This window comes from Perca fluviatilis, chromosome 5, assembly GCF_010015445.1.
Source record: "Perca fluviatilis chromosome 5, GENO_Pfluv_1.0, whole genome shotgun sequence".
NCBI classification, from domain to species: domain Eukaryota; kingdom Metazoa; phylum Chordata; class Actinopteri; order Perciformes; family Percidae; genus Perca; species Perca fluviatilis.
The window spans coordinates 24,429,852-24,444,275 of NC_053116.1; the positions used below are offsets into that span (position 1 = coordinate 24,429,852).

The following is a 14,424-nucleotide window of genomic DNA, read 5'->3' on the forward strand; positions in this document are numbered from 1 at the left end:
TTATCCTGCTCCTCCTGAGGCCCACGGATTAACCATCTTAATAGCAACCCCCTGAAGATATTACTTTCTTCAGTGTGTGTGTGTGTGTGTGTGTGTGCATTGTGCCCTAAATGTGTGTTAAGCTGCAGAAGTCATTAGGTCTTATTTCTCAACCATTCAGAGGACGCAATGTAAATGCTCCTGTATTATTAGCTGGTCTAATTTTGGGAGAGCACAAAGAAAAGTGCAAATGGTTGCAAGATCTGTGCTTATCACACAATGCAGCGACCCCCATGTTTAACCCAGTTTTACAGAGGAAAACAGCACCGCTTAATTTGCTAACTCTGCAGCTCGGTTAACAGACAGCGAAACAGCAATTTCACACCAAGTAGCGGAGGAAATCTCAAATGCACACACTTCAAATGGGATTTAAGATGTTAATTATGATGTTTTTTCATCACAGAACATTGCTCAACTCCTGACTGCACACCTGACAGAAATTCCTCAGGCTTTGTGGGGAAAATGCGTGCATTTGAAGACTGGGAAGTGGAGGCTCTTATTTGAAGAGGACACACGCACGAAAACACACACACACGCAGAGGTAGAAATGGAAGGCAATTTGTCACTTGTAAGTAATTTGTCAGGACTGGAGGAAACACTATATAGCCTACTTCATTATTTCATGAACAATTTAACAGCTATTGCTTCAGATATGTAAACTTGCATCCCTTTCACTTTTGTTGTAATAATTTTTCACAAAACCACAAATCATCATCCTTTTTTACACCCGTTATCTGAACATACACATCGCTCAGCTATGTGGTTGTCAATCTAAAACAATTTGGATGTTGTCTGCAGTTCACTTAAATATATCACACAGACACTGGTAGGGATGCTCTCTCTTTCTCTCTCTCGTATTGACTCAGTAAGTTTCTTTTGTTAGTTTCTTTTTTACATTTCTGGTAGCCTTAGTTCATTAGCCAGGCTGTTGCATAGAAGACTAATGGGCCAACATACCTTTTATTGCATACTGCAATTCCATGACTGTGGAGGTCCATTACTTTAGGCATTCAAGAATTTACTCTTTACTGCTGCTGATAGGGAGGCCTTGCTAGGGGCTAATGACAGGAAAGATCTACTTTGAAATAAATCCTGCTGTAGGCCAATACAAACTTTGCTTGGCTACAGAAGAGACCTGCAATTAGAAACCAGCTTTTGAGGTCTGACCTGGGGTGAGTCCAGTAAATTCAGCACAGAGATGCACCGTCTCTCTCTCTCTCTCTCTCTCTCTCTCTCTCTCTCTCTCTCTCTCTCTCTCTCTCTCTCCCTCCATCTATCCATCTATAGCTATGGATCCTCATAGGTAATATCTAATTTAAAAGAACTATTCATTAATCTTCATAAGCATGGGATCGCATATAAAATACCTTGAATTAAAACCTGGATTTTTCATAAGTTTGATGTGACCTCGATATAACCTACATTTGTCAATTCCATCAAATAACAGTAAAGGTGCTGTATGTAGCATTTACCATGAATTATTATATTTAATATGAATATTGAAAATACTTTGAGACATTGATTACAAGAAATTGGAAGCTGTGACAAGTGGGTAAGATTCCCTGTACTCAACATTTGTCCCTTGGTGCCTGTGTACTTGCATTAGTCCACATTTATTTTACACATTCCTCTAGTTAGTTATTTTCGTTTATTGAAAATGTGGTTATAATCTGGATCATAATTTACCGGCACTTACAAGACCTCTGTGTGCAACAGAGGCTATGCTAATGATCATTACCACAGTTGCATTGTGCATTAATGATATAAAGGTAATTCAAGTAATTGACTACAACAATGAGATATTGATTGCAGTAAAAAGGCCAAACAATGACAAATTGATTAAAATGGCATACTAACAGTTGCAGCACTAAATGAATCCATTTGGGCAAAATAACAAAATACAGACACATTTGGTGAAGCTCATGATGGACAGTTGTGCTCGAGGCTGTCAAAGGTGTTGATTCAACTTGGTGGTCATTTAGAGGCAGTGGTTTGTAGTGTTATTAAGCAAATGTCCTGTTAAGTGTTTTTTTGTCAACGCTAACGAGGGTCTACTTGTAACCACTGCTTCTCTTTGTTCGAGCAGTTTACCTGTGTGTGGAATGTGTTTATTGAGAAGTCCCTTTTAAATTATATAATATCACGGTGTTTGTGACACAGTGACAACTGCTGAAACAAAAAAGCAGCTTCACACGTGTGAGTCATTTCTGAACTGAGTGCCAGATTAATTGCACCCGAGATCTGAAAATCACAGTGCTCAAGCCAACGTAAAGCAGCTGAAAGAGGCAAAAACAGGGCAAACAGTCTCTTACACTACTCTTAGCAGCAGTACATCACCCTCACAGTAATATGGGGTTTAGTGTCTTACTCAAGGGCTCTTAAGCAGTGTTTGTAGTCTGTAACAACAGACACCTTGCAGTTGATAATGTGCAACATTTAATAGCCCAACACTCCTCCCCCAGTGCCAGGAATCAACTCAACAGAGTTGCTGCAGTAGTTTGTTGATAGTCAGTATCTTTACCTCTGGGCCAACCTTGAAGTTTTGACAAGATGAAATTGCACTGACATCATCATCTCCCGATGCCTTTATGGCCCTGATAAAAGGTCCCTAAATTTTGAACTCACAGTGCAGACAAAATTAGACTCGCTGCCTGTGGCCTTGCACTGCTGAGCAGAAAACATTGGGAAAAGGAGCAGGTGGCAGCAGACATTAGTGCCCACATCCTTGTGTCAATCTGAGCAGACATTTTTTTAGTGCAGCTCATTTGGTTATACATTCTGCCAAATTGCTTTAATGCTTCCGTTTCAGGGGCAGGTGTTAAGTGTGGTAAAGGCTGAGAAGATGAGATTGATGGAACAACTTGCCACGTGTTGTGAATTTGAAGACAGAATGTCAGGAAATCTGTCCTGCTCTCTTATTCATAGGTACTTTATTTGACGCATGAAGGAGACGTACACATTTATATCATGCTTTAGACAACTGAATTCTTTGTATCCATAGAAAAGAAGAGCCTCATGTACAGCAAGCTTATACTCACCAGACATCCCAATGTTTAGGTTGTGTGGCTGTTCCATTTATTTAAGCAGCTATAAATGTAACTGTAAAACTGTTGTGGGGGATGATACTAGAGTACTCTCAGCTGAATAGGCATTACCTATAAATATTGTAGCTCTCATTTCACCAGCTTTCCATTAACTCATCTTGTGTGTGTGTGTGTGTGTGTGTGTGTGTTGGTGTGTGTGTGTGTGTGTGTGTGCGTGTGCGTGTGCATGTGCGTGTGTGCGCGCACGCCAGGGTTCAATTTTGCTGCCCAGTATTAGGTTGTCTGACATCTGCAATCAATAAAGCTATTGAACCCAACAAGGTCAGCCTACCTCTCATGGGATTGGCAATTTTTCTCTCATATGAAGCTCCATGAATCTACACAATCACACATGGTCTTTGGTTGGCTGCAGGATCACATTTTCTTCTCTTTTATATTTATTCAACATACTCAAAATAAATGCAAATCAATGCATTAATATTCATTATTTAATATAAACTTACATGCATATTATTTGAGGTATATGCAGACATCTTTCGAATACCTTGCAAATAGACTTTACTTTTTTAAATTAAACACAGGGCTCTAGTAACCATATAAACCCATCTATGAGGGAGCAAATACAATCTATTATCAGCAGGAAAAAGTTGAAAATTCTCCAGCTTCACAATTGGCTTAACCCACCAAGTGCAGCCTGGCCCTGTAGTGTGCCTCTTTACATGAAATGTTTGCCTCCTTCATGAGAATAGAAGGCAGTTGGGAGCTGTGTTTGATTTCATTTTGAAAGCATTACAGGCTTATACGTAAGTGAACCATGCAGTAAAATGGAACAATTGGGATGTCACCAAAATGGGTTCTCTCCCATACTTTTCCTTTCCAGAGGGCTCCTGCACATAAACACACATCATGGATGTGCAGCTAGCCTGCAGCCCAGTGCTGCTGGCATTTATTTACACACATTGTTCTCAAATTTTCCATGTTAAGATCTATGCTAGGTGATTGGGATTTACATATGCAGAGGTCCAAGGCTCAGACCACTGTATGGATTTTCCTCCTGTAGAATAGTCTCCTCCTAATGAATGTTTTTACTCTCTACTTGTCAATGACACAACGATCCGCTGCACTTAGCATGAATAACAGTAAAAGCTACAAGCATATTAGATTGTGTTTAAAATCAAATCTTATCGTGGCTGTTTTTTAAAGATGTGCTTTAGTTGCAATTAGATACCAACTCAACTCACACATGCAGTACACAAATGGTCTCATCAGCACATTTAAGAAAATGCAAAAACACAATCAACCTCAAACAGCTGGTAACGAGTGACTACTCTGCACTTCTCAAGTGTTAACTTGCACATTTTTTGGTGACAAATGATGCAGAAATAGTGTGAAATGGCAATGTTTTTTTTCCATTAAGGCCGCCATGAACAGTGGTGGATCTGCTTGGCTCTCGTATTCATGGTTAACCATTAGCTGGTTAAGGGTGACCACATCTGTCTCCCGATGCCTTTGCCAAGCTTAGCATTAAGGACGTCAAACACATGAATTATTCAAACATGCTAATTAACATAAATGATCCCTTAATGGTCAACATGCTGACTTATGAGTGTACATTAAAAAGAAAATCTATATTACAAGTTTATGAAGACAAAACTTTGTTGTTGCACTGTAAGGAAACTTATTTGTTATTAGAACTGCAATTGATTCATTACAAATATATACTACTGTAACCTAAAGAAAGCTAAACTAAAATGAAATAATATGATTCGCAGTGTTCATAGAGATTCATTATATACTGTACGTACCCAATTTTTACTTCCAATGTGCTTTTAATATTTCCAGTTCTCTACATTAGTATTTCAACTTGTATTTAAAGCGCCCATATTATGCTCATTTTCAGGTTCATAACTGTATTTTAAGGTTGTACCAGAATAGGTTTACATGGTTTAATTTTCAAAAAACACCATATTTTTGTTGTACTGCACAGCTCTCTCTCACTGCTGCAGATCCTCTTTTCACCTGGTTTCTGTTTTAGCTACAGAGTGAGACCTCTTTTCATCTTCTTCTTCTGTACTATCTTTGATTGCACTCGCACATGCTCAGTAGTTCAGATGTAGATCATGTCAGCTAGCTAACTCTAGAGACAGTAAAAGAAAGGCTGTTTCTCCAACTTTGGTCAGTTACAAGGCAGGATTAGCTGGGAGACTTCTAAATGAGGGCACACATGTAAGTAGTTCTTTTGTAGATTATGGTGAACTTGTGTGTGTTGTAGCAGTGCTTTGCTATTGAGAACGACGTAGCATGCTAGCGTTAGCATTAGCGTTAGCATGCTAATGCTAACGGTTAGCATGCTAACGAGCTAACGGTTGTGGTTAGCCAGCTCATTTTGGACTGTGACATCACAGTCCGAGCCGATTTTGAACAGCTCACTAGGAGACTGAAGACAGGACACATTCAGAAACTGTATCTCACTCAAAACAGCATGGATGGATTTTTTTCAAAGTTTGTATGTGTGTGGAAGCACCAGAGACACAAAAGAACACCCCAAATCCCAGAAAAAGTGATTTTTTCATAATATGGGCACTTTAAAGGTTTTTTTATATGGCTAGTAAATAAGGAATTATGTATCTTCACAGCTATTATTGTACAAGGATTGTATCAGTGGGCTAAAGAATCTGCAGATACAATGCACAAGGCCTTGACTTTGCACCAATCGTCAAAGCGTCCATTATATGGAATATCCTTTTTTTTTTATCCACTGATACCGTACCTTTTCAAAAACTGTAATTCTGAAAAGGATTCAGCAGAAAAGGACTGTGTATCAGTTTAGACAAAACAAAAGTGTTGGCTGTTTGACCCACACACAATCCTGCAACATTATATCAACCTGTTCCTATTTGCAGGCAGATAAAACATTCTTTTTTCCTACTGCACTATATAAAGTAAGGAAAGTGCTTATAGCAAACACACATTCGTACCCATGCTAACTCTATGTGTGTGTGTGTGTGTGTGTGTCTCACACACACACACACACACACACACACACACACACACACACACACACACACACACACACACACACACACACACACACACACACACAAAAGGTACATAAATATTCAAAGCAGAGCCCAGAACAACTCAACAAAGCATAACTGCAACCCTTAGTCACATATTCCCAATGTGCACATGCTTTAAAGTCATTTAACATTTCAATTACATTTTTTCCCTTGGGCACCAATAGTCTAGCGAGCTGCCTGTAATACTGTTACGTGGTGATGATGTAACATCTCGTATTCCAATGCAACACTAATATTACACACATTCTCACACACACTCAAACCTGTGGGTCTTGAGTCCATAAATGAAGGCAGCTGGTTTTGATTGCACTTATCAGTCAACATTTGTTCCCTGTCCATGTCCATTTAGCACTCATCAATGCTGTTATCTTGTTGGGCAGCAAATATCAGATTATCTATTGCCAGTACAACGGAATTTTTTTCATAAGGCATTTGAAGTTCCCAGTGTAGTCTACACAATACGATTACACACAATACGTCATTAAAAATGCATGCAGTATAGTGGTGATGGTGCAGTGGATATGACATATGCCTTTGGTGTGGGAGATCTGGGTTCAATTCCCACTGCGATACATCATCGTGCAACCTCTAACATGTATAGCGATTGTAAGTCGCTTTGGATAAAAGTGTCAGCTAAATGACATCTAACGTAATGTAAAGTATAAGCATTCTCATCCGATACAAGAAACTGTGCTGCATTCTCTAAACTGTTCTGTATTCCCTGAAGCATTCTTCTTCAGAGAGAGCATTACTCTGCACAGCTTCATCTCCCTTCTTTCCACAGCCCTTTCTTTCCATGAAAGGAATGGATGCAAAGAAAGATCCCTGACATCTGTAGGTCAAGGCACCCACATGCTGGTCCTCAGCACAAAGAAACTTAAAATTGGATAATTTCATACAAAGCAGTAGTTCAGCCTTGTGCTAAAATCATTGAAGCACTGCTAATATTCACAGTCTGAATGATAGCCTTACAATAGCAAAAGGGACTATAAATCAAAAGCTGATGGCAGTGCAGAATCCCACTGAAATGTTGGTTTTATGGCTGAGGCAACCTCTTTAGTTGTGAATCATATGATCTATGATTCAAATCTCATCTGAACAACATTTTTACCAGTGCATTTAGTTTGCATTTCAGCCAGATATCTGTTGAGAGGAGCACACATCAGTCGAATTCTACACTCACTTTGTTAACATTTTTATTGCACCAATATCGATACAAATCATTTGATATTAATCTGCCATTTAAAAATAGGCAACAAGATGAATTAATTAATACAATTATTTTAAAATTCATACAATGTATTTATTGTTATTTTAAAGAACTGACCTTGAATGTTTTCCTAGCCCTTGAAATTGAAAAGAGTTTGAAAAGTTGTGTCCACGTTACACTTTCTTTTTTTTGCATTCTGCTTCATTCACCTTCCTTAAGAATTATCTGAAGGCCACTAAGGATGTCGCAAGTTTGATGTAGTAGATGGTATGTGTTAAATCAGACAAGGTGATGTATGATTGACTACAAGCATTGCTGGTCAGTTAGTGTAATCACCGTGGTGCATCGGTAAAAATGTACTGTGTGGGTCTTAAACCACTAAGCCACCAGGGAGACCCCAGTCCTTTAAAAAAAACTTGAAAGAATGAAGAGTTATTTTGGATGAAAATAAAATGTTCCTTAACTGCATTGGGATTTGGTGATTTGACTTAGTTTTTAATCTCATGTCAAAACACTACCTGGATGGCTGAAATAACTTAAAGATACAATATGTAACATTTCTGCTTTAAAATGTCTAAAAATGACCATACCTATGTTATATATTTTTATGAGTTGTGTTCTTACACTATCCCAAATGTTTCCACCAAATGTCAAACCCAGAGAAATCTGTTATTTTATTTTCAGACACGGCACGTTTCCTTTAGTCGCCCGTCAGTGGCGTCATATAACCTTTCACCCTCCAGTTACTCTAACTTCCGTCAGAACACTGGCACCAAGATGATACGTTCAGGAGTAATTGTAAATCATACAATGTCACAGAAAAAAAATACTTGTAACCATAATACTGCTTTTTTTTGGCCATAAAGCATCATTTTGTGATTAATTACATCCCACTTTTTAATCACAGTAATACAACAGATACCTTATTTATTTTGAAAGTTCAATATCGACAAGTAGCTAACATTGATGCTAATGCTTTGTGGGTAACATTATGAGGTTACAACATCATCAACACGCTTTAGTATGACTGTTTCGACCACAGTTAACAGGACTGGGCTAACCCACGAATAACTTCACTAGCAACGTTAACGTTAACTGTATAGATAGACGATTAATCTAATGCTAATTTAGCCAGCTAGCACACCCCGGTCTGTTTGCCTCACTCCCCCGGCGCAGAGAGACTCAGTCGGGGATGACAGCTGACAACAGCCCCGGGACATATAGCTAGCTAGCTAGTTATCGTTAGCCCCCGGTCAGCTATCAGCCAGCTACTTTTATTACAGCAACCCCCCAGCCAGAACTTATCTCCAGTGCCTGGTGCTTACGACGCTAACGGCAGTTTAATTAAACGTCGGGAAACGGACCATATCAGACCCAACACCGAGTCACAACAGCGGCCATCCATAGAGTTAGCTACATCTCCGCAGCGCTACCGGTGTATGTGCTGAAAATCTCCTCCCTGCCGAATTTCTCCCCCCTTCGCGTTTAGCTGTCTTTACGGTTAGCTAAATTAACCCGACAAAAGGTGAGTTAAGCACCAAAACGAAAAGTTAAGATTACTGAAAAGTGAAGGGGAGATAATTCTGGGCAGCTGGGCGATGTTCTGCTGCTGCACAACCGGCATCGAACGTCCTGGCTCGCTGTCGCGGAGATTCCCCCGACAATCCCCACCCACACCGTCTCTCAGCCTCGTTTAGTAGCTAGCTAGCGTTACAAAAAAAACCCATCCGCCCGGTGTTGAAACGATCCAAAAGGTGACACTGATATGTGAAATATTTTGTGTTTTAGCTGCTGGCTACTGTTAGCTTGCTGGCTCACGAGCTAACTGGTCAGCTACAAATAAAAATCTAATCAAGAAAAACGTAATTATGTTGGGGAAACTGCAGCTATTTTATTAGAATGAATAAACGTAACGTCTCCCTCTAGTGTTTAACTCTAAAAAATAAAATATATGCACAACTCTATCCTCCAAGATGACAACGCTCGCCCCCACAGGGCAGGGTTTATCAGAGACTACCTCCAGAATGTGGGAGTGGAGAGGATGTAATGGACTGCCAGCAGTCCTGACCTCAACCCCATTGAACACTTGTGGGATCAGCTTGGGCGTGCTGTTGGTGCCAGAGTGACCAACACAGCCACGTTGGCTGACTTGCGAATAATGCTGGTTGAAGAATGGGATGCCATCCCACAGCAGTATGTGACCAGGCTGGTGACCAGCATGAGGAGGTGCCAGGCTGTTGTGGCTGTGTATGGTTCTTCCACACGCTACTGACGCTCCTGTTTGTGAAATGAATAAGTTGTTAAATTGCCAATATGTCTTGTTCCTTCATCCAATCCACCAAACACCAAACAAGTCAATGGCAGAATAAGCTGTTTGGCATTGGCAGAGAAGATTTGGCAAATTTTTCATGGGCGCAACCCACATACTCAGCGCTGTTGCTCATTCCACAAATGCATGTTCCTTACAAATGGGGCACCATTTGAAAGGGAACTAAACAGGATTTCCAACGGTATACGGTTTATTGCCAAAAAGCATTGTTACCACAGAGAAATAATCTACCAAACACAAATGTCCTTAATTTTTTTGCTAAATTGATGAATTTTCATTTGGATTAATCAGTCAGCTTACATTTGCTTCTCTAAAATCAGATGACATCAACAATGTAAAAGTGATGTTTAAATGTACCTAATATTTACTACATTAACATAAAGCCTGGCTTATTATTTCAATCTTCCTGAGCTTGCTGGAGTAAGGCTGCGAAAATACTATTCCTGGATTGTTTTGCTGCTTCCCTGCTGTGCAAGGCCATCAGAGATGTCACTAGGGGGCATTGTTATACCACAGGAGGAAAGACCTGCCACCAGGAAACTATACATCCATTACTACGGCAACTAGATTTTCTACACTCCTTCCTCTGTGAAATATATTTTGCGTGCTTTCTCTGCAGTTCAAAAACACAGGGCAGAGGTCAATGAACTGCCATTGGGATTGTATATATTGATAAAAATGAATTGCGATGAGATGTCAGACTCAACACTTGAATCACAATAAGCTTTATTGGCCAAGTAAATGTGTGCATTCACAAGGAATTTGTCTCCAGTTTGATATATATAATAAAAGTGTATATACATGTATATAAACAACAATATAATGACATTTGTAGACAGTAAGACAATAGTGCAAAGGGTGCTGAAATAGATATGGAATTATTTATGGAAGAAGTTGCTTTATATACCTGAGGCAATAAGAGTTTGAATGAGTTTTCAGTTTGGGCGAAACGTTTGAATTATTTGAATTAATAGAATTACTTCTATGTATACGTACTGTATATGTGGAGAGGAATCAATAGATCTCACTTATCTGCAGTGAAGTGCTTTGAGCCAGAGAGAAACAGAAGTTGAGGTCAAGATTACAGGTCAGCGGAGCACAATGGCCTTATAATGGACGAAAATGTGGTGACCCCCGAGCTGTGCTCCGGTCTCTCTCTCTCTTTGGAAGGGAATGTCAAGGTTCAAGACACAGTGTTCACTGCTGGTTCGAGTGGTAATTGGAATGTATCTTCTTCTCTATTGCCTTACAATCAAGTTTGGACCTTGTGGGAATGTAGCATGGCAAGGACAATGTTAGAGTGAAGAGCTTTATCTATGGTCTATGGTTGATATAAGTAAACTTTTTAGTGTTCTAGTACAGAGATCTTCAACAGGGGTCTGTGACCCCTAGTTTTCTTTTTTTTTTAAATTGTAATATGTCTGAAAATAAATCGGCCTATTTGGCAAAAAACTAACATTTAATTTACACTACATTGATAATATCCTTACTAAGTAAGGTAAGGTAGCCAATATGGTAGCCAGTTAAGCTTAAGGATTCACTGTGCCTTCCACATATGTTTAACATTAAAACATGATGTATAAATAGCATATGAACATCCATCCATCCATTTTTATCCATCTGGCCCAGTTTAATATGCTTAATTCTATGCAATATATGTATGGGTTCTCTGCTCAGTCTCTCTTTCAGCTAAGGGGTCCTTGGCCTGTTGATTAACTAATCAAAGCATTTTTTTGTGCTGTGCACAAAGCACCAGTATATTAAAGGGCCTTGCCGCAATAACATTTTTAAAGGCCTAACATTACCTTTATTGTCAAAGTATGCCTGGAAATTTCAATCTCAAATGTAGAGTCCAACTAAGACCACTTGTCAACAAAAGTCTATTTTTACACAGTTTAGAGGAGAGTGATTTTGTGATTTAGTCATTTGATTACACAGAGAGTATCAACAAAGACTACTAGAACGCTTAGTCTGTGTTGTCAGTATATTCATGATAAAACAAGGTGAATTGTGTGTGGTGAAGCTGAATCTGAAAAAATAAATATCAAGGGCATGTATAATTGTCACAGAATTGGTTAGATTTGAGGTCTTCTATAATAACAATATCACAATCACAGAAATGTGTACTTTTAATGCCACTATTATACAAAAGAAACCAGGTAGTATTCAGCATCTGTAAGGTTAACTGTAAATAAGATGTATGTAGGTGTATTTGTTATATGCATTACAGTAAATGCCAGAGAGGCCTGCAATTAAGTAATCTTTTAATTAGGCCTAGTGATTGATCTGACAATTATCTTCTTTTAGTAATCAATGAATCATTTATAAAATATCAACAAATAGTGGTCAAAATCAGAATTTTCTAAAGCCCACATTAATATATTCACTAGAAGAAAAATAAATATTCATATTTGAGAAGCTAGAAGCAGTGACTTTTCCTAATAAAGGAATGAAATGATCAATTGATTATGATAATGAATTCACTTATTGTTTCAGGTCTAATCTTACAGTATCTTAAAATCCCTTGTACATCATCTTGGGACTGGTCTTAGCTACTAGTTAAAGCTGCTGATGTGTTTGTTCAAATGGTCTGGATCATACAATTTATTTTTTCTAAAGTTTTACATCTATAGCTAAGAGCATCTGAACTTATAGTGTGTTGTGTTGCTTGCTACTTGTGTATGTGTAAGTCTGTGTTTATCTCCAAGAATGCACTCTCTCCACATACCTCCACTTTACATTCATCTGACATGCAAACAAGTACCGCAGGTGACAGAATGTTTCAAATCTGGGCCAGAAAAATACACAACAAATTTTTCCTTCCTTAGTGTGAATTGTGTTTGTTCACTCAGAGCTGATATGACTCTGCTCTGCTGCAGCTGGAGTGTTAACTGAACTCAGACGGGTGTGTCATTCTGTACAAACATTGGAATAGTATGTGTTCACCTATACTCGTTCTAAGTGTGCATGAGAGATATCATTGTACAGAGGCACTTGTCCATTGAAATTATGTTATACTTCAGCTGTGTCACCTTTACATTTGGGCAGGCAAATAAAGCAGAGGATGAGAGATACCACTCAGCAGGCATCCATCGTCTTTGGGCAGATACAAAGGGCAATTACGTGCATGAATGAGCAGCGATTGACCTTTGAAATCAATAACAAATGTAACTGACTTTAATAAGAAAGCTCAACTGCGTTTCTCGCATATCAGAACTGTGCACAGGTAGCTTAATACTCCCCTGTTTTGAATGACGGGGGTGATGACGCCGCTCGCGCGCACACGTGCTGTGAAATATTTCCCCATGTTTTGTATACGCACATATTTTACTCAAGCCTATGGGTGCCCGCCGGTTATAGTGTATGACAGCAGTCATTCCACGCGCACCGTCTTCAGAGTCACTGCGTGTCCTTTGACCTCTGTCGCTTCTAAAATAGAGAAAGGACCTTGTGGAGACTTGAGTCAGAGTTGCAGTTGTTGACTGCGCAGTTTTGGCCGTCAGTCAAAGAGTTTGGCACGTTGGGCTTCTGAGGTAAAGTAGCTACGTAATACGTGAAACGTTTGCTGCAGGAATTGCGATGATTGTCATATCGCGGACACAAAGTTCGCATCACTTGTAACTTTTGGACAAAACGAGCTTCTCCTGAGGGAACTGAAGACGACACCTCGATAGGTAGAAGACTCTTCTCCAGTTGCTCGTCTAATGGGTAAGCTGCACATCTAAATGTTCACTTAATGTTGTTTTGTTCAGGTTTGTGACTGGAAAAAGCCATTCAGCGTTTACATAGAGGCTATGGTGATAAAGTAAAGTAAAAACAAGTTAAAGCCAACGCCCTCCATCTCCATCAAACCATCACCCTGAAAGTTGAAAGTCTTGTTTATCAGCTTAGATCAGAGGCAGCTCTCAGGTAAATATTTCAGCTGTGAGCTGTCTGATCCCTGTGATGCAGGTTATTGTAGCCAAGGTGTAAAATCTTGCATTGAATGATCAGAAATAAAAAGATTAATTTCTTCTTTTGACCTCAACTAAAATAAAATTCAGATTTTTATCTTGGCTATTCATTGTCTGTTCTGGAGATATAGTGCTTCTCCCTCACTCACTTATTGGGACATTAGTACCTGCAGCTGTGTAAAAACATTCTCCCATTACTATTTAATAATATAATTGTGCAGCATGGCTTTATCAAAATCATTGACATTTTTACCCCTCAGTCAAAGATTATTGGATTTTGTGACCCATGGTTTGTAAACTTGTCTGAAAGTTAGGAGCATCATGGAGTTTGTACCACTTTTCACTCTTGTAGCTGTGCTAATTACGACCTTTCCTTGCAGAGTGTTAATTAGAGTTAGGGTTTTCATGAACAGTGTTTCTGAGTTTTGTGACCGTTACAGATTTGCATAAACATAGGTGATTTTTCTGTACAGTTGTGTTAAACTCACTTTCTCACTTGCTTTCTACCTCTTTCAAAATTCAGACTCCCTTACATGAATTTTAATGGTACGTAGTGAGATCACATCCTGTCTCTGTCCCTTCTATCTGGCCACTCAGAGAGTGAAGAGTTGCCCAGAGCATTGGCCACACTCAGCCCTGTGAAGCAGCCCATTCAAGCCTCTGCAGCTTTGTCATAGCGAAATGGGTCGAATCTCTCTCTCTTTGTGTGACCCAACTTGACCGAAATGTGGTAATTGAGGAATCCTGGGATTTTCACTCCCTGTGGTGA

The 14,424-nt window shown here is 39.3% G+C and overlaps 1 protein-coding gene across 1 annotated transcript in view; it reads left to right on the forward strand.

The window, feature by feature from the left end:
- Positions 1-13,036: 13,036 nt before the first annotated feature.
- The window catches only part of LOC120559012 (neural cell adhesion molecule L1-like protein), a 54,264-nt gene continuing 52,876 nt past the window's right edge, over positions 13,037-14,424 (forward strand). Inside the window, exon 1 of the mRNA XM_039800437.1 lies at positions 13,037-13,410. The gene's annotated coding sequence lies outside the window, so the exon portion shown is untranslated. The remainder of the gene's footprint in view (positions 13,411-14,424) is intronic.